We start from the raw sequence: 18,474 nt of genomic DNA on the forward strand, positions 1-18,474 counted from the left end.
ACTGTTTAGCAAACGAACTTTCTTATTTGGAACCAAAGACTTTTAATTGAAATTCATTTATAGTCCAAAACTTTGAAACTTTTATGATTTTTCATGTTTTTCTTAAGGAAAGAAGCAATACTACTGAATTTGTTCGAGATCGTCTTGAAAAAGTTGACTGGAAAACAAATCCTCATTATTAGATAATGTTTAATCTAACCGTAATATCCTAAAAATCCAGTAGAATAAAAAACATGTTTTAGCACCTATAAGACAGGGTTAAAAGGTAGGGTTTGGCACTATTGACACTGGCTCCAGAAGAAAGCTATACATAGTCAAAATATATTTAAACAAAAGGGTGGTAATGCGATGTATGGAAAATCGAATTGAAAGAACCGACCATGTTCATTTTGTTTATTTGCCCAAAATAATAACTACTGCAAAATTTCAGCTTAATCAAACATGATTTAGGGGTGCCATCAAAGCGCTTTAAATTTCAGTGCTATGATCCTCGAAAATAACATTCCTAATCGAAAATTATGATTAACACTTGCGTACCTGACTCCTCCAGAGCCGAAAAAATGTAAATTCTTTACTTTGTGGTTTCGCTACCGTTTTCAATCTAGCCTGTGCCTCTGGAAGGGTACTTGGCCCACGGTTCACCTCGTTAAATCCGGAATAACGGAAAAATTCGAAATGTCCCCTACTGTTCCAATAACTCCGATAAATTTGTGTTCTTCTGAATCCATACAATTTGGTTTAGATCTTGCGGAATGGCAGGTAAAGAAATTTATATTTTTTCGGCTCTGGAGGGGTCAGGTACGCAAGTGTTAAGATGCCCAATAAACATTAAAATGATTTACATGTGGTTTGGTGTAACATTTTAACGTTTATTAGGCATTTTTAACTAGATTTTTCGATTAGGGATGTCTTTTTTCGAGGGTCAAAACATCAAAACTTTGAACACTTTGAGGCAACCTTAAATCATGTCCTATTGAGCTAAAATTTTACAATATCATTTATTTTAGGTCAATAAACAAAATGTACATGACCATTTTCGCTGCCACCCTAATAAACATAAGTTCTCAAATGCATTTAATGCGATTCAGCGTAGAGTTCCAATTTTTATTCCAAAAGGCATTCGTCCAAAGACGACCTATAAGTTTAGCGGCTAACTTCCACTCAGATGGTCGTTTCTTCAAGGAAGTGGCTAGCCTGGTGAAAGTTAGGATAATTCTTAGGAGGGTTCCCTGCAATCAAACGACTATAGCGAATCTATACAAGATGCTGTTCTTTTTAGGATCGAAGAGCGAAGGCACGAGGCGATCAAACCGAAGTTTATAAAGAGTAATGGCAATGTTGTCATCAGAAAATTTATCAGAGCTGTGGCACTACCAACGAGCTTGGGAAGGGCTTTATAGTGCTGGGTAGGATGCGCGAGATCGGGTGGCAGCCGATCAGTGCGAGGATGTGTAAGTTGAGAATTATGGGCCGGTTCTTCAACTACAGCATCATCAACGTGCACTGCTCACACGAAGGAAGAGCCGACGATGAGAAAGAAGCGTTCTATGCGCAGCTGTAGCAAATGTATGATAGCTGTCCGCAACGGGACGTCACAGAATATCAAAAAATTGGTCGCAGTGACGAAAATACCCAACACAAAAAAAAAACGGGACGTTAAGATCGTCGTCGGTGATATGGACAATCAGATAGGACGGGAGGCAATGTACAGACTGGTGATCGGGCCGAGTAGCCTGCATGCCGCATCAAATGATAACGACCAACGATATGTAAACTTCGCAGCCTCCCGCGGTATGGTAATAAGAAGTACCTTCTTCCCCCCCAAAGACATCCACAAAGCCACCTGGAGATCACCTGACTTACAAGTGGAGAACCAAATCGACCACGTTCTAATCGATGGTAAATTCTTCTCAGACGTCATCAACGTTCGCACCTACCGCCGTGCGAATATTGATTCGGACCATTACCTTGTTGCAGTATGCATGCGCTCAAAACTTTCGACGGTGCGAAACTCGCGTCAAAGTCGCCCACCGCGATCAAACATCGGGCAACTACGTGACGCCGAGGTTGCACGGGAGTACGCGCAGCAGCTGGAAGCAGCATAATCAGCGGAAGAGCAGCTTGGCGCAGCTACTCTTGAAGATGACTGGAGGGCCATTCAATCAGCCATAGGTAGTACTGCTGTAGCGGCGCTTGATACTATGGCTCCGAACAGGAGAAACGACTGGTTTGACGACGAGTGCAAACAGTTAGTGGATGAGAAGAATGCAGCACGACCGAAAATGCTGCAACACCAAACGAGGGCGAACGAAGAGCGCTACCGACGCGCACGGAACAGGCAAAACTCGGTCTTACGGAAGAAGAAGCGCTAGGAGGAAGATCGAGATCGCGAGGCGATGGGGGAACTGTACCATGCGAATGACACACGAAAGTTCTACGAGAAGCTGAACAGTTCCCGCAAAGACTGTGTGCCACAAGCCGACATGTGCAGAGATCTGGACGGCAACCTTCTCACGAACAAGTGTCAGGTGATTGACAGGTGAAAGCAGTGGTAGTAGATCTCGGTGTACGCGCAGATGACGACAACATTCCAGCCCCTGACCTCCAGGAGGTTAGAGAGGAGATCGGCCGGCTGAAAACCAATAAAACCGATGGAGCTGACCAACTCCCCAGCGAGCTGCTGAAACACGGTTGTGACATGACATCTACATCGTAGCACGAAACCTCTAGAAGACGACAGAGACATTCCCCAGACTGAAGGCTGAAGACTTAATACATGAGAGGAAAAGGTTTCAGAAAAGACAGTATCAACCTTCCACCACGAATTCATATTAGCGGTGGTGAAATTGAGGTGGCAAATGAGCTCGTGTACCTGGACTCACTGGTGACTGCTGACAACGACACCAGCAGAGAAATACGTCGACGCCTTATTGCAGGAAATCGTGCCTACTTTGGACTCCAAAGGACGCTCCGCTAGAATGAATTCCGCTGCACACGAAATTGACCATCTAAAAAACACTGATCAGACCGGTGGTACTTAACAGTCACGGAACATGGACTATGCTCATGGAGAACCAACGTGCCCTTGGGGTTTTCGAACAGAAGGTACTGCGTAACATCTGCGGTGGAGTGCAGATAGAAGATGGATCATGGCGGTCACTGATGAACCACGAGTTGCATCAGCTGCTGGGAGAACCACTCTTCGTTCAAACGACGAAAATCGGAAAACTACGGTGGGCTGGCCATGTCGTTAGGATATCGGACGACAGCCCGATGAAAATGGTTCTCGAAAACGACCCGAATAGAACGAGGTGACGAGAAGCGCAGAGAGCAAGGTTGCTCGATCACGTAGAAGACGACCTTCGGGGCCTCCGTAGACAACATGGTTGATGATAAAGGGATGATGAATGAACGAATGAATGACTGATGATGAAGGAATGATGAAATCATAAGCGCGTAGCTGGGGCCTTCAACTGGATACCGTAGGCATTCGTTCGAGATGTGGCAAAATAAACTGCTACGGAGCAAGAGCTGGATTACATACGTTTCAGGTTTTAAAAGGCCTCAAATCATGACGAGAAGCAGAATACGGTCGCAAAATGCCGTGTTCGGAAGTTATACCACCAAAAGCTGTCAAAACCACACTGCTACGTAATGTATGATGCGACTCAATTTAAGGCGGACTTGAATAGACTCCAGGGAACGTGGATCACTGCCAGAGAACCACCGAACACGCAAGTCTTCTAAGTTTGCCAATAAGTTCTTGATTTGGCAAGCGATTTGTTCCTTCGAGGGGAGTACACCTTTTGTTACTCCAAGCACTATGAATGTGTTTTCGGAAGAGTATTTCCAAAAGCGGGTACTACGCCTCATTAGTTTAGTGGTCGAAAACGACCGAAACATTGACTCAAGATAAGCTTGGTAAAATCTAAAGATTTTCTTGCGCATCGATTGGTGGAACTATGAGAAATACTCCATCAAAAGCCTTAGATGCAATACTTCACCTTCTTCCACTTCATCAGGTTCAACTAGAAGCGGAAAAAGCGCTCTCAGGCTGAATCGGCAGGCCAATCTAAAAGAAGGAGGTTTAACAGGACACTTAAGAGTACTGAAGAATTTTCAAATAAATAACGTAATGAAAAGCAATGAGGATTGAGAGAGAAAGAAACCAAACTTTGAAATTCCCTACAGAATGGAAAATTTGGAAACAAAGCGAGCCTGGAATTTGTGACGGCTCTAAAATGAACGTTTCTGCGGAAACGGGATTTACAGGGCCAGTAATAAATAAAACTTTTTTCCATGAGACATTGACCAACGGTATTCCAGGCGAAAATATACGCTACAATAGAATGCGCGAGAACGTGTCTGGAAAGAAATTACCGACACGCAAACATCTGCATTTTCTGCGATAATTAGGCAGGACATAGAACCCTGAAATCTCTGAACTACTGTGGGAATGTAACTTATCGCTCCGACAGCTAGCTAAGAAAAACAGGTTAATTCCTGGGTTTCTGTTTATTGTGGAATCGAAGGAAACAGAAAGGCGGACTCATTGGCTAGACAAGAATCATCCACTAACTTTGTTGGCCCAGAACCTTTTTGTGGAGTTTCACCGGGCGCTTCAAAAGCTGAACTCGGTGAATGGGGGAAAGCAACCATCAAACCAAACTGGGTTAGCACAAACAGGTTACGACAGTCCAAAAAATTCATAGAGCCTAATCGCGAGCGTTTTTGTTAGGCTTAATAACAAAGACCTGAGGACATTCACAGGTCAAATTACAGGGCTCTGTCCCAGTCGGTATCATTTCAAGAAGCTAGGCAAACTCATTGATGATAAATGTCGCCTTTGTGGCATCGAAAGCGAAACTTCATACGGAGTGCGTTGCCTAATTGCGATAAATGTGAAATGTAGTGAGGACATCAACTTGCCAAATAGTGATGAACCTGCTCGTACGCACTTAGAGGAATTCGGGGCATACCACAATAATGGTTGCAGTGGTGTTCAGTCAAGGAAAAAATAGGAGCATCTTTTGAAACATCGTAAAGTAGTGAAGACAGTTGAGAAAAAAAATGAAGAAAGCATGGCTAAATATGTAACGCCAAATACACGTGATGCTAGAAGTCAGAAGACGGGCTGTCTTGATCTTGGGTATAAAAAATTGAGGATGGCAAAACTAACTTCAATTTTTTCGTTTTACGCCGTGAAAACAATCGGATAACAACCGGATAAAAACTTGAATTTTGGGAATTAATTTTATGTGTGCGTATTTTTACCCGTACATAAGAAACTTATTTCTTTTCAAGAAGAAGGTCATAACATCAAAATGTATCGTTATAGAAATAAACAATCAATTATCCTCAACTCGGTATTGAAAAAACCTTTTGGATAAGGAGTATATCGAGTTGTGAAGATAATTTCTGAAAATTCAAATGGGAAAAGTTGTCGAAGTAACCAGTATTTACATCGAATTGTAGGATATTAAAATGTGGAGAATTGGCTGTATTATGTGTTGATTGGAAATTTAACTTCTGTTTTAATTGAAGAATCGGGAAGATTAAATTTTGTTTAGTCAGTTTATACACTTGTGTATCTATGTGGTCCCCGTGGCTCTGTGGTTAGCGATGTCGGTCGGCTAGCTCTCCCACACGGTTGTGATATCGGGTTCGATTCCCGATCGAGTCGAGGATCTTTTCGAGCTGGAAATTTTCTCGACTCAGCACTGGGGCACTTATCCTACACATGCAAAATGTGCCATAAACAATATCGATAACGAATTCTCTCAACTAATAAACTAGTTGATCGAGACCGCTATTAGCCCTTAGGCGAGCGTGCGATATTGTTGTTTTTTATCTATGTGGTGCATAGGATAATAAAATTCAGTGGATAAAATGTATTACTTAACAATATTTTTGAGTAAAATAAAGGTATTACTGAGCAACAAATGAACTAAAAATGTTAAAAGTAAAAATGTTTTTAAAATTTTAGCAAAATGTCTCTAATAGGGACGCGCTTCACAATGCGTTTCAAAAAATAAATTTTTCTTATTCCCTGCGCGAAAAGCGACTTAAGTGCCATATCGTTTTTCGAGAAATGACTTCGATGATTTACCACTCTTGATTGAATTTGTAAAAATTAACTTTTTCGAATAGATCATCAATGAATAAAAAAGGTAACCTTGTGCAACCAAACCTTAAAACGATTTTTCTGCGGTTCGGGCTGGCAATGCTCGAATATGTTTCAAGAATTTCGTTCATTTATTAAAACTTCTTCACTATCGCTGAAATAGGTTCTCAAAATTCCGGTCTGTATTCATATTTGAACGATTTTTAACTTTTCTTATAACCGTCCGTTTTTCTCATTGTTGAGTACCTTCGACAAGTTTTTCCTTAACCATTTTTGAAAGAGATCGAGACCATTAGTTCGATAAGTAAGGAGACTTTTTCAATGCAATCCATATGTTATTGCTATTCAGTTTTCAAATCAGAACTGTAAGTGCTCTTCTTGATAGGAACAGTAGATTTACACTTGAAACGCATTTATTACAAGGTATTTTATGCTAGACTTGATTTTGGGGTGTATTGGTAATACAATAATTGGTATTACTTTGAAGAATAGACACAAAACATTCATTCCAACCAAGTTTATACGATTTTTTCGAAGTGATGAAAAGAGGAAAGCAGAACAGGGTGTGCGAACTGTATCGTCTTCAAATCTCTTGCCACAAAGATTCACATTTTGATCGCATATGCATTCCACTGCAGCGTTATTTAACCTCTTTGTGATTCGCTCCACCTAAATGCGCATTTTCTCCTAGCCAGTTCTTCAATCATAACGCTTGTTTTTCTTTGCAATTGCACCCACGAGTTGACTTTCACATGACGTGACGTCCAACGCTTCTCCGCTCATCTGGTGATTTCCAACCAAAAAATTTTTGCGCCTAGCAATAATTCATCCGTTTTATATCTTACTTTCCCTCATCCTTTTACGTACGTGTTTGCATCTATAAATAGGGCACCCACCAGCCAGCCAGCCAGCTCAAGCGAATCGGAACATCGAACGATTTACGCTTTTTGATGTTACCACAGTATTTTTCCGTCACGAATTTTCACCTTTGCATGCGACGGCCAATGTTAAGCTCAAGTGAAGTGACAAACCAAAAACGGAATGAATGTCACCCGGTAACAAGCTGCAGAATATTTCAAACGCAGACATCTACAAGTAAGATGGAATATTCTAACGTGCAAAAGATGAAAATCGTTAAAAATGCAGCTTGCGATTAGCTTAAACATGATGAAGCATTTCAAAAATCCAAGAAAAATGATGGATTTAAGCATACACATGAAATCAAGCAACGCGGTTAGTAAAGTTGGTATGTAACACAAATAAGAACCTTATTGTCGAAACTCAACACCACACGTATAGAGACCAGGCGTCATGAAATCTAGAAATAAAAAGAGATTGTAAGGGCTTGTAGTACATGAAACAGCCAATTGTTGCGTAATTTAGAAGTAATTGAAATAGCTCTACTGCTATCGACGGAATGGTACCAAAAACCGATTGCAAGTGGCCGTTTTCTAAACTATTTTTCGGCGCATCCACCTCACCAAAAAATAAACATGGCCATCAATTTTATTAGTAGAGTGAACAGGTTGTCCACCGGCCTATCGGAGTCTGCAAAAGTCAACATAATGGACCAACATTTGAAGCTGAACGACTACCCTAAGACACTGCGACATCGCCTGATCAACCAGAGAAACTGTAGGAGTACCGAACATAGTTCCAACCAATCGCCGAGTGAACACCTGGAATACACTTACCGGTCAATAGCATACATTCCGTATCTCACCGATAAGATCAGTAAGTTCCTGAAAAACGATTACAAAACAGTTAAGTTAGCCACACGAAAGACAAACATGGCCAAACAATATTATACACAAACAAAAGATAAAATAGCAAAAGACGACCACACCAATGTTATTTATAGTATTTCATGCAACGACTGCAGTTCACAATATATTGGCATGACTACAAATAAGTTAAAAACACGAATTAGCGGACACAGATCGAACTTGAATGCACTGCAGAAACTTGTTGACACAGGCACCGACATAGAAGATCCACAATTCGCAACACTAAGTGAAAAGACAGCACTCTTGCACCACTGTATTAGAACCCAACACACATTTGATCTTAACAATGTTAAAATACTCGACCAACACAGAAACACAACAGCACTACCGATTCTGGAAATATGCCACATAGCAACGAACAACAATACAGTTAACAAGAAAAGTGATACAGACGGGTTCAGTTCTATTTATGCACGTGTGTTTAACACAGTAAAAAACAATAATAAACAACATAAAATTCATAGACGTGATGAAACTGACAATCATGCGCACTCAGACAATCTGATCTAGATAAAATTTCGACAACACACTAGTAGAGGATTAACAATTGTGACCATAAATAATGTTTTTCCGAGTACAAGTTTTTCTAGATTATTCAATGACAAAAATTATTTAAAATAGTTCCATTTTATGTGATAAACGCAAACAGACCACAGTTAATTATGTATTATATAAGTTACAAATGAAAACAAAACGAAAAGCTTTAGTAAGTACCAGACATTCGGAAAAGGTTTTAAAATAGGGAAAACACATCTCTGCTTTGTTTTGTGTAGACTTCTTGATAAAGCCAAATATATTGTCGAAACGTTTAAGGAAAAGAGGCAGTACTGTGAATGTAAATGAATCTTTTTTAACAGAAGTCACCAAAAATAACTGGTGACGAATTCCTATAGTTTTTTGGTCCATCTTGATGATTACTAAAAGCGGTAAATGTATATTTTATAATATCATATGATTTATATATTTTCCTCGTAAATTTTCACACATGTTGTAACAAAATTAAAACAGAGTTTGCATTGAAACAGACATATGATTAGAAAAATGAACTTAATGTTTTGTGTTTCTGAAATATTTAAAAATTTTCGAATATTGTTTAAAACCTAAGTTTTCTGAAGGCGTATGATTTTCTAATTTCCAGCAAATAAAAAAAATCGTAAATAGTAATGTTCGGGAGTCGCTCACGGATAAAATATTTTATTCAAGGACTTTGTCATGAAAAATATTTATGAATGTATTGATGAAAATACGACTCGCACTGACAATTTTAAAAATAAGATACGTTTCTGGTTTCTCCTATAAATATCACCAAGTTGTTATTACGATAATACAGAACATTTTCAACGAACCACTTCGCGACATTTACCAAAAGTTTGTTTGCTCTAAGCCCCGCCTTTTTGACGCTTTTCAGCATTCCTGACCATTTACAGAAAATATTATTCGTACGAATATGAATTTTTTCTTAAAAGTCACCAACATGTCATTTTTGCGGACTGGGCTACCACCAGCCGCGTGTCAAAGCGGACTCTGTAAACTTGCAGCTACGAAGCAACCGTAAGGATAGAAGTATTCGTCTTTTAAGGTTATCTGCCGTTCAGCCAGACCATGTGCCATTGAACGCAACCGTGTGTTGTGACCGTTTTTCGCGCAGTGCGCATCCTAATCGCATCATTTCAAGCCGATATTATTCCCCCCAGTGATAGTTTCGTTCGCTTTCAAAAGCTCATAATAAATAACACTGACCTGGTGAGAACCAAATACATTGCATAACCGCGGTCGAGTCGACGACTTTTTTATTTTTGGTGGCTGTATTGAATCTATTTCTCATCAGCTGTTACGATGCTATGAAGAAAACTCTTTTTTATTGTCACTAGAGCATTTGTTCACAAGCGAAAAAACGACGCTAAGGAACCCAAGCTCTCTGGTTTTGAATTATTCCTAAAGCTTGCAATCGCTTGGAAAGGGCGTGACGGATGAATCCGGATACTGAAGCAAGCTGTCCCTGCGATCGACATGGGCCCTCTTAGACCAGTTCCTCCAATCCAGCGTTTTCGAAGATTTTTAGCTTTTTTTCAGGCGGACAGTCGTCAACATTCAAAATACCGTCTTCAAAGCGACGTAACCAATCATGGCACGTTGTTTCACTTAGAGCGGCATTACCGTAAACTATTTTTCAACTCTCCATGCGCTGTAGCCCCTTTTCTACATAGCTAAAAGTATATGACGCCGCAATAAAATCTCTAGCGTGTCAAAGCGGTTTGTTCACTGTACGTCTCAATTTGGTTTATTGCGTTTGGGAAAAGCATTGAATTGAATCACGCTTTTCGAGAATAAAACCTAGAATGGTCAAATAACCTAGAATGTATAAAGCGTCCAGTTTTGATGTTATCCTTAAAAACTTGGTATCATGAAAATCTATCGAGTTCTGTTCTGTTCATTTTGACACAGACATCGCAGCCAACTGTTAGTGTACAGGACAATTGCAGCGCTAGCGCTACGATCCAATAACCCTAACAGTCTCTCGAAAGCCGGGATTCGAACGAGACTGGTTTTTAGACCAGCATACACGAGGCCAGCTGGGAGGCATATTAAAGTTGTGCATAACGCCTCATATTACGCAAGAAACATTTATGTATAGTTTCAAAGTCATTTTTCCGTATTGGCAAAAAAGGACAACAAGAATTTTGCTGAATTTTATTGAACAAAAGGGTTATAGCAGTAATAATCTTATTGTAAAGGATTATATCAGACGAAATAAACAACCCAAACTTTGTATTCTGCTAAACGTAGCAGAATAGTCTCTGCGTTCATTTCGTATTTTTGAATATTATTTACAAATGTTCCAAAACTCTGTTGTCACCGGAACGCTAAACACTGAAGGTATCGTTCTATATTTTTTTTCTGATTTCGCTAGAAATTCCACCTCTTGAGACGCCCCCTCTTCATTATCTAACCTGAGTCATAGCCAGTTATTATAAGACAGCTCCGATCATTTTGATGCGCAACTTGAATCCGTTTTTTTGTTTTGTTGAATAAAACTTTTTTTTTTAAAGTGGGGATTTGTTAGTAGCTTAAGTATTTATGATAAATATTAGTAAATAATGAGTATGTGTGTCCAATCACAAATGGTGACCTCTCAACACTGTTAGAAATTTGTAATTCTAATTGTTAGGATTTGTTTGCTTTCGCAATTAGGACTTATCATTCGTAGGGATTTAAACCTACTTGTCAAAAAAGGGGAGGTAACCTTACAACTAACTTAATTGCTAACTTATTGGCTATAAAGAGAGCTTATCGTAGCAATTGAGGATTGCAACGATTTTTGTCGAAAATTGTCAATAATTTTATTTGACATAGCTTCTAATGGTTCAACACCAGTAAGTCTATGTAATTCGAGTGTACCAAACTAAGGAGGACGCTTCAAGATCATTTTCAGAATTTTATTCTAAATCCTTTGGAGCGTTTTCTTCCTTGTTGAACAGCAACTTGACCAGATCGGTACAGCATAAAGCATTGCTGGTCTAAAAATTTGTTTGTAAATCAAAAGTTTGTTCTTTAAACAAAGTTTAGAATTCCTGTTAATGAGAGGATATAAACATCTCGTATATTTGATGCACTTGGCTTGTATACTCTCAATGTGCTCTTTGAAAATAAGTTTTTTATCATAAATTAGTCCCAAGTACTTAACCTTGTCGGACCAACTTAAAATAACCCCATTCATCTTGACAACGTGATTATTGTTTGGCTTCAGGAAAGAAGCCCTAGGCTTATGCGGAAAAATTATCATTTGAGTTTTAGAAGCATTGGGAGAGATTTTCCACTTTTGCAAGTAGGAAGAAAAAATATCTAATCTTTTCTGCAATCGACTGCATATGACACGAAGGCTTTTTCCTTTTACGGAAATGCTTGTGTCATCGCAGAACAATGACTTTGTACATCCTGGAGGCAAATCAGGAAGATCTGAAGTGAATATGTTGTGCAGGACTGGACCCAAGACTGAACCTTGAGGTACACCTGCTCTGACAGGAAATCCATCAGATTTTGAATTCTGATAGACAACCTGCAAAGTTCGATCAGTAAGATATTTTTTTAAAATTTTGATTAGGAAAATTGGAAAATTAAAAGTTTGCAATTTCGCAATCAAACCTTTATGCCAAACACTGTCGAATGCTTTTTCTAAGTCTAAAAGAGAAGCTCCAGTGGAATAACCTTCAGATTTGTTAGCTCGTATCATATTAGTAACTCTGAGCAATTGATGAGTTGTGGAATGCCCATGGCGAAATCCAAACTGTTCATTTGCAAAAATTGAATTTTCGTTGATGTGTGACATCATTCTGTTAAGAATAATTCTCTCAAACAGTTTACTTATTGAAGAAAGCAAACTGATTGGTCGATAACTTGAAACTTCAGCTGGGTTCTTATCCGGTTTTAAAATGGGAGTAATTTTTGCATTTTTCTATAATTTGGGAAAATATGCAATTTTGAAGCAGCAATTGAAAATTTTCACTAAAAATTCCATTGTGCTCTCAGGGAGATGTTTGATTAGTATATTAAAGATTCCATCGTCATCAGGTGCTTTCATATTTTGGAAATTTTTAATAATTGATTTAATCTCATTCAAGTTAGTTTCAATTATTTCTGCAGGTAAAAAATTCTGGGAAGAAATTAAATCAAATTGACGTGTGACTTCATTTTCAATTGGACTCACAAAATTCAAATTTGAGTTATGAACATTCTCAAACTGCTGAGCAAGTCTTTGAGCCTTTTGTTCATTGGATACAAGAAAACGTTCACCATCTTTTAAAACTGGAATAGGCTTTGAAGGTTTCTTAAGAATCTTCGACAGCTTCCAAAAAGGTTTTGAATATGGTTTCAACTTTTCAACTTTAGTCTCGAAATTTTGATTTCTCAGAAGAGTAAATCTATGTTTAATCTCTTTCTGTAAATCTTTATAAATAGTTTTAAAAACAGGGTCACGAGAACGTTGATATTGACGTCTGCGGACATTTTTCAAACGAATTAGAAGTTGAAGATTTTCGTCAATTATTGATGAATCAAATTTCACTTGAGCCTTTGGAACAGAATAATTCCTGGCATCAACAATTGCACATTTTAATGCTTCCAAAGCGGAATCAATATTCACTTCGTTTTGCAAATCAAGCTCATTATTGAAATTTCTCTCAATATGAGTTTTGTATCTTTCCCAATTAGTCTTGTTATAATTAAAAACAGAGCTCATAGGGTTTAAAACTGATTCATGTGATAAAGAAAAAGTTATTGGAAGATGGTCAGAATCAAAGTCAGCATGTGTGATCAAATCACTACATACATGACTTTGATCTGTCAGCACCAAATCAATTGTTGAAGGGTTTCTTACAGAAGAAAAGCATGTAGGACTATTCGGAGACAAAATAGAATAGTATCCTGAAGAACAATCATTGAATAAAATTTTGCCATTGGAATTACTTTGAGAATTATTCCATGAACGATGTTTAGCGTTAAAATCGCCGATTATGAAAAATTTTGAACGATTTCTGGTGAGTTTTTGTAAATCACCTTTAAAATAATTTTTGAGCTCGCGTGTGCATTGAAATGGTAAATATGCTGCGGCAATAAATAAAATCCCAAGTTCAGTTTGAACCTCAATTCCCAAAGTTTCAATAACTTTCGTCTCAAGATGGGGAAGAGCACGATGTTTGATTCGGCGATGAATAACAATTGCAACTCCACCGCCGGAACCTTGAATCCTATCATATCTATGAACCACGTAATTGGGATCATATTTCAATTTTATGTTAGGTTTCAAAAATGTTTCAGTAATAATTGCAGTATGCACATTATTTACTGTTAAAAAATTAAAAAGCTCATTCTCATTGGCCTTCAATGAGCGAGCATTCCAATTTAATATTTTAATTGTTTTATTTAAAATCATTGCTAAATTTTAAATTAGAAACAATTTTAATAGTAAAATTTGTGCCTATTTGAATGGCTTCAAACATTGATTTTGCCTGCAACATGGCGTTCATAAGATCGAACATTGCCTGTTGCAGAAAAAAAAGTTTACCTGCCGTAATAGGCCCCAGGCAGTTGACATTAGAAAAAATATTTTCGGCAGCAATATTAGCTGGAGTGATAGGTGTACAATTATTTTCTAGCCTGTTTCGCTTACCCATATTAACGGTCATTTTCGAACTACCAACACTAGGCGGTATAATGTTCGAACTACCTGTAACCTGTGCATAAGTTAAACGGGTATGCAAAGGAGTAGGTAAACTATGCGTCACTGGTACGCTTGGAGAATTTTGTTTTGAAGTTGGTTTTAATTGAGAAATTGAATTTTGTTTACCTTGCCTTAACAATTGCTAAACGGACTGGGCATTGATAAAAATTTGACATATGGTTGCCGTTACAATTCGTACAGCGAAAATTTTCACTCTTTTTCACAGGACATGTGTCCTTTTTGTGAGAAGAGTCTCCACAATTAAGACATTTTTGGTCCATGTTACAGAATTTGGAACCATGGCCATAACGTTGGCAAGTACGGCATTGGGTGATATGCTTTTCACCTCCGCCATACTTCCTATAAATTTCCCACTTTACATGCACATTATACAAAGCATGTGCTTTTTCAAAAAATTTTAAGTTGTTAACCTCATTGCGGTTAAAATGAATTAAATAATTAACAAGGGAAATTCCAGTTCTCTGACTGTTTTCGCCTCGTGATTTTTGTTTCATTAGAATTACTTGGGTAGGGGCTATGCCAAGTAATTCTGTTAAAGTAAGTTTGATCTCATCAACGGTTTGATCGTTGGTAAGACCTTTCAAGACAACCTTGAACGGCTTGGCGTTCTTGGTGTCATATGTAAAAAAATTGTACATCTTGTCAGTTAAATACTGAACAAGACGATCACGACCCTTTACTGAGTCGGCTAATAAGCGGCATTCACCTCTACGGCCAATTTGATAGGTAACTTTAACGTCAGAAACAAACGTTGAAAGTTCCTTTTTGAATATATTAAATTCAGAAGAAATAGTTACCACAATAGGGGGAACTTTCTCCTTTTTTAAAGATTTTATATTTTGTATAGTTCCATTATTAATAACTTCCATTTCACCAGCTTCTTGCTCAGGCAAAATATCAAAAGGGTGGTCACTACAGACACTCGAAGTGTCAGAAAGAGATGCCTCTCTTTTCCTCCCCGCAGCGATGCGAGGTTTCTTTTTCCGTCCAGCCATTTCAGGTGATACGAAAAAAGTTAAAACAAATGTTAAATTCAAAAGTAGGTAGTCTTGAGAAAGACTGATGGGAAATAACTTTCAGGTAGTCTTTAAAAGACACACTGACAAAACACAAACTTTGAAGCTATAGGCAGTCAAAGACCACAGTCCACAAGCAACCGAAAAACGTTTTATCAGTAGGACAGTTCAAGACGCACTGTGGTGTTGAATAAAACTGTTTCACGCTGCAGCAGAGACTGTTCAAATGCATTGCGGTTTCATCTGCGCTGAATCATGGTTGGATGAGATTGATTTTTTTTTTTGCGATCAAATCGAAGAACGGAGCTATACTTTTTATGAGTCTGTTTCCGTTTTGAAATTGATCCGTGAAATCATCAGTATGGCATTGACGTACGTTGAATTATTTGACGCTAGTTTCGTATAGTTAATGTACTTAATTTGTTTTCCAAAGTTTTTTTTTTCATCTGAAAAATCGGTCTATCACTAGTTCACCAACAAAGCTGCCGAAACAATAAGAAAACACCGATTCTACTTGAAAGGCTCCTCAACAATGGTGAACCACTTAGCGCGGACACTGTGGATTGATTGCTTAGCTTTTGAGTACCTTGGATGGATGTAAACAACGTGGCATGTTATACGACAAATTAGCGCAATCTTATCAAGCTACTTGAGAATCTAATCACAGTAATACATGTAAACTAGGCGCCACAAGCGTTCACCGCAGTGAACTCAACAAACATGTAGGTACAGTGCAAACAGAGATTTCTAAATCCCAGTCGGGGTATTGATTCGATGTGGAGAGTCAGTATTGACTCGAAGGAGATTGTTTACAAACAGAGTCATGGGGCGGAGATAGTTTTCAATGGGTGGATAGTTTAAAGCAGCTGAATTGAAAGTATATTTTTTTGCACGTTATAAACATATGGGACCTAAAGGCGAAGTGGCATGAACGTTGGCGTGTTCTCTGATAATCAGAAGCAACAGCGGGAGTTTTATTTTCATTTTGATCCCGGGAGACGTGAACAAATTATGTGGGAGCAGCTTTTTTCGCTGTTTGGAAATTATAATTTTACAACACATTCATTATTTCCTATTTGGAATTTACTATACATTTATTAGAGTATCATGAACGTTATAAATAAAAATTTACATTTGTATTTTTAAACCAAATCATATATAAAGGAATGTTCATTGTGTAGTTTCATACGAAACCACACGGAATTATTGTGTTCAAAAAGCATAAGAGGACGGATGTCACGTTAACTCGACCAGCTGTTGGCAGCACCCTCTCAAAATACAATAAAATATTGTGGCTGTATAGGCAAAAAACTTATCAGAACAACATTTGAAAAAGTCTGAAGTCTGATTGATGAATTAAAATGTTAAAAAGAGGTATAGAAAAGTTGTCAACAGAAAATGATAAATGATTACCAAAAACGCAAGGGTGGTTTGAAATACCTTTTCCGGTTGTTTAGATGAAGACTAAAAATCATGGCAAACATTACCGTATTTTTAATTGATCTACAGAACATCGTGCGATATTTAGAAAATTTTTTCAAACGGAAATTGTGAGCGGATATGTGTGTGTTTTGTAATTGGAATCGTTTGTGAGCAATTTTATTACTGTGAAACTCAAACGCTGCCCTCCTGGGAGAAGCTTTTATGAAAATATTTGGTGTAACAGCGGAAAAAAAACTATTTAAAAATAAACCAAAATGATCTGTTTATCCTACTTAGTGACTTAACCTCACCAACTTATGATTTGTAACTGTTCACTCCTCAAGTAGTAAATCAAAGTAGTTTCGAGAAACCTTTGAGTGCCAGCTGTACGCACTAATTCTTACCAGGTATTCTCACAGAAAACCGATTGTCATTTTCTGCCACGACTTTGACGAACAAAATTAAATCAGCTATAAATCAGACACATGCCTCCCATTATCAAGTGTGTAATGGTTTCAGTCATGTGAGTCGACAGCGGCACTGGCAAGGGATTCGAACGCGACCAGCGGAATAATTCCATTGTTCGTTTCGCCAGTTCGGTGTTCATAAGTTTGCACACTTTTTGTTCACGTGATCGAGAATATCCGCGTTTTCGTTTGTGCTGTTGTAGCACTATTTTAAGCAAGAAATAACTCTCAGAAATTTACGTGAATCAAATCAAGTTTAAACCACCTCTCTAACGAGCATAGCGACAGTTTACTCGTATAATGTTGATTGTTTTACATTTTATTGGATGTGGTGACAAATAACAGTCATGATATTGGCGAAAAGTCACGCTATAAGTAGCGCATGCGTGGCCGCATTTTCAGTACTCATTGACCAGTGTGTTAACATGGTGGGGTCAAATGGGGGGCTGTCTGTTTCTTGCAGACAGTGCAGCTTAGTTCTTTGTTGTCAACCACGAGTTTTTTTACAACTTTTAAAAATTTCCACTGTTCGACTTCGTTGCGTTCGTTACAGGTTATATCATTCGTAATTTAGTTGATTTTTTGCCACTTTGTTGTCAGTTGTCCCTCGACGAAACACAATCACGCGTCGCGAACTTTCCGACAAAAGATGTGCGTCGTGTCGTGTTCGTCCATTCACAGCAGCTTGCGTCAGCCGAACCCAATAAAAATTATATTTTTTGAGAGTTCACATTGTTTACGTATAAAGGTGTCTCGATTTTTTTGTGCGAATCGGTTTATTTTCAACAAATTAACGGTGACGCATTCTATTTTTGAATATTGTCATATGATTCTGTTTAGTCTGAAATGCGGCCACTTGCATTTCGTAAACATCGTTAATATGCACTTGGTGATCGTTTGGGTCGATCACTCAACAAAATGAAAAAAATCAGTATCAGTACTTTATTTTTTAAGTTTCTAAAGTCGTCTCTTAGTAACGGCTACCTACTGTCGTCTGCTTATCATAATTAAGTCCGCTAATAAATTGCAACATGCTGACATCGCATATCGCGAGCGCCACATTTTATCATGTTGTTTACACTCCCTCGGGGAAAGTGAAAGTACATTATGTACATTACTGCTGTGATGCGTCATGAAGGGTCCTTAAACCCGTCAGCTAACGTGAACACTCGGCAGAGCCATAAATCTTCACTGTCAGCGAGACTAAAACCTTCACTGCGCGCTCTGAAGAGAGAAAACGTGCCGAGTTCGGCTCAATATCAAACGGCCCGAGGTTAGCGGGAGAATCGAAGCCAAGATCATTACCGCGATCGAGCGCAGCTGTCGATGGTGAGTACTCACAGTGACACGGTTATTTCGGTCTTACCGTGGATGAACGAGATGATCCGCCCTGATGATTGCCGCCAAAATATCGAAACGT

At 38.4% G+C, this 18,474-nt stretch overlaps 1 protein-coding gene across 3 annotated transcripts in view; it reads right to left on the bottom strand.

Annotated features, from left to right (window-relative positions):
* LOC129721058 (glycogen-binding subunit 76A) overlaps nt 1–18,474 on the bottom strand; it is a 56,039-nt gene that overhangs the window by 4,020 nt on the left and 33,545 nt on the right. Inside the window, exon 2 of one of the 3 annotated variants that reach the window (XM_055673176.1) lies at nt 7,392–7,442. The exons of the other annotated variants lie outside the window; for them this stretch is intronic. The gene's annotated coding sequence lies outside the window, so the exon portion shown is untranslated. The remainder of the gene's footprint in view (nt 1–7,391; nt 7,443–18,474) is intronic. 3 annotated transcript variants of the gene reach the window in all.

Source organism: Wyeomyia smithii, chromosome 2, assembly GCF_029784165.1.
Source record: "Wyeomyia smithii strain HCP4-BCI-WySm-NY-G18 chromosome 2, ASM2978416v1, whole genome shotgun sequence".
In the NCBI taxonomy this organism is placed as follows: domain Eukaryota; kingdom Metazoa; phylum Arthropoda; class Insecta; order Diptera; family Culicidae; genus Wyeomyia; species Wyeomyia smithii.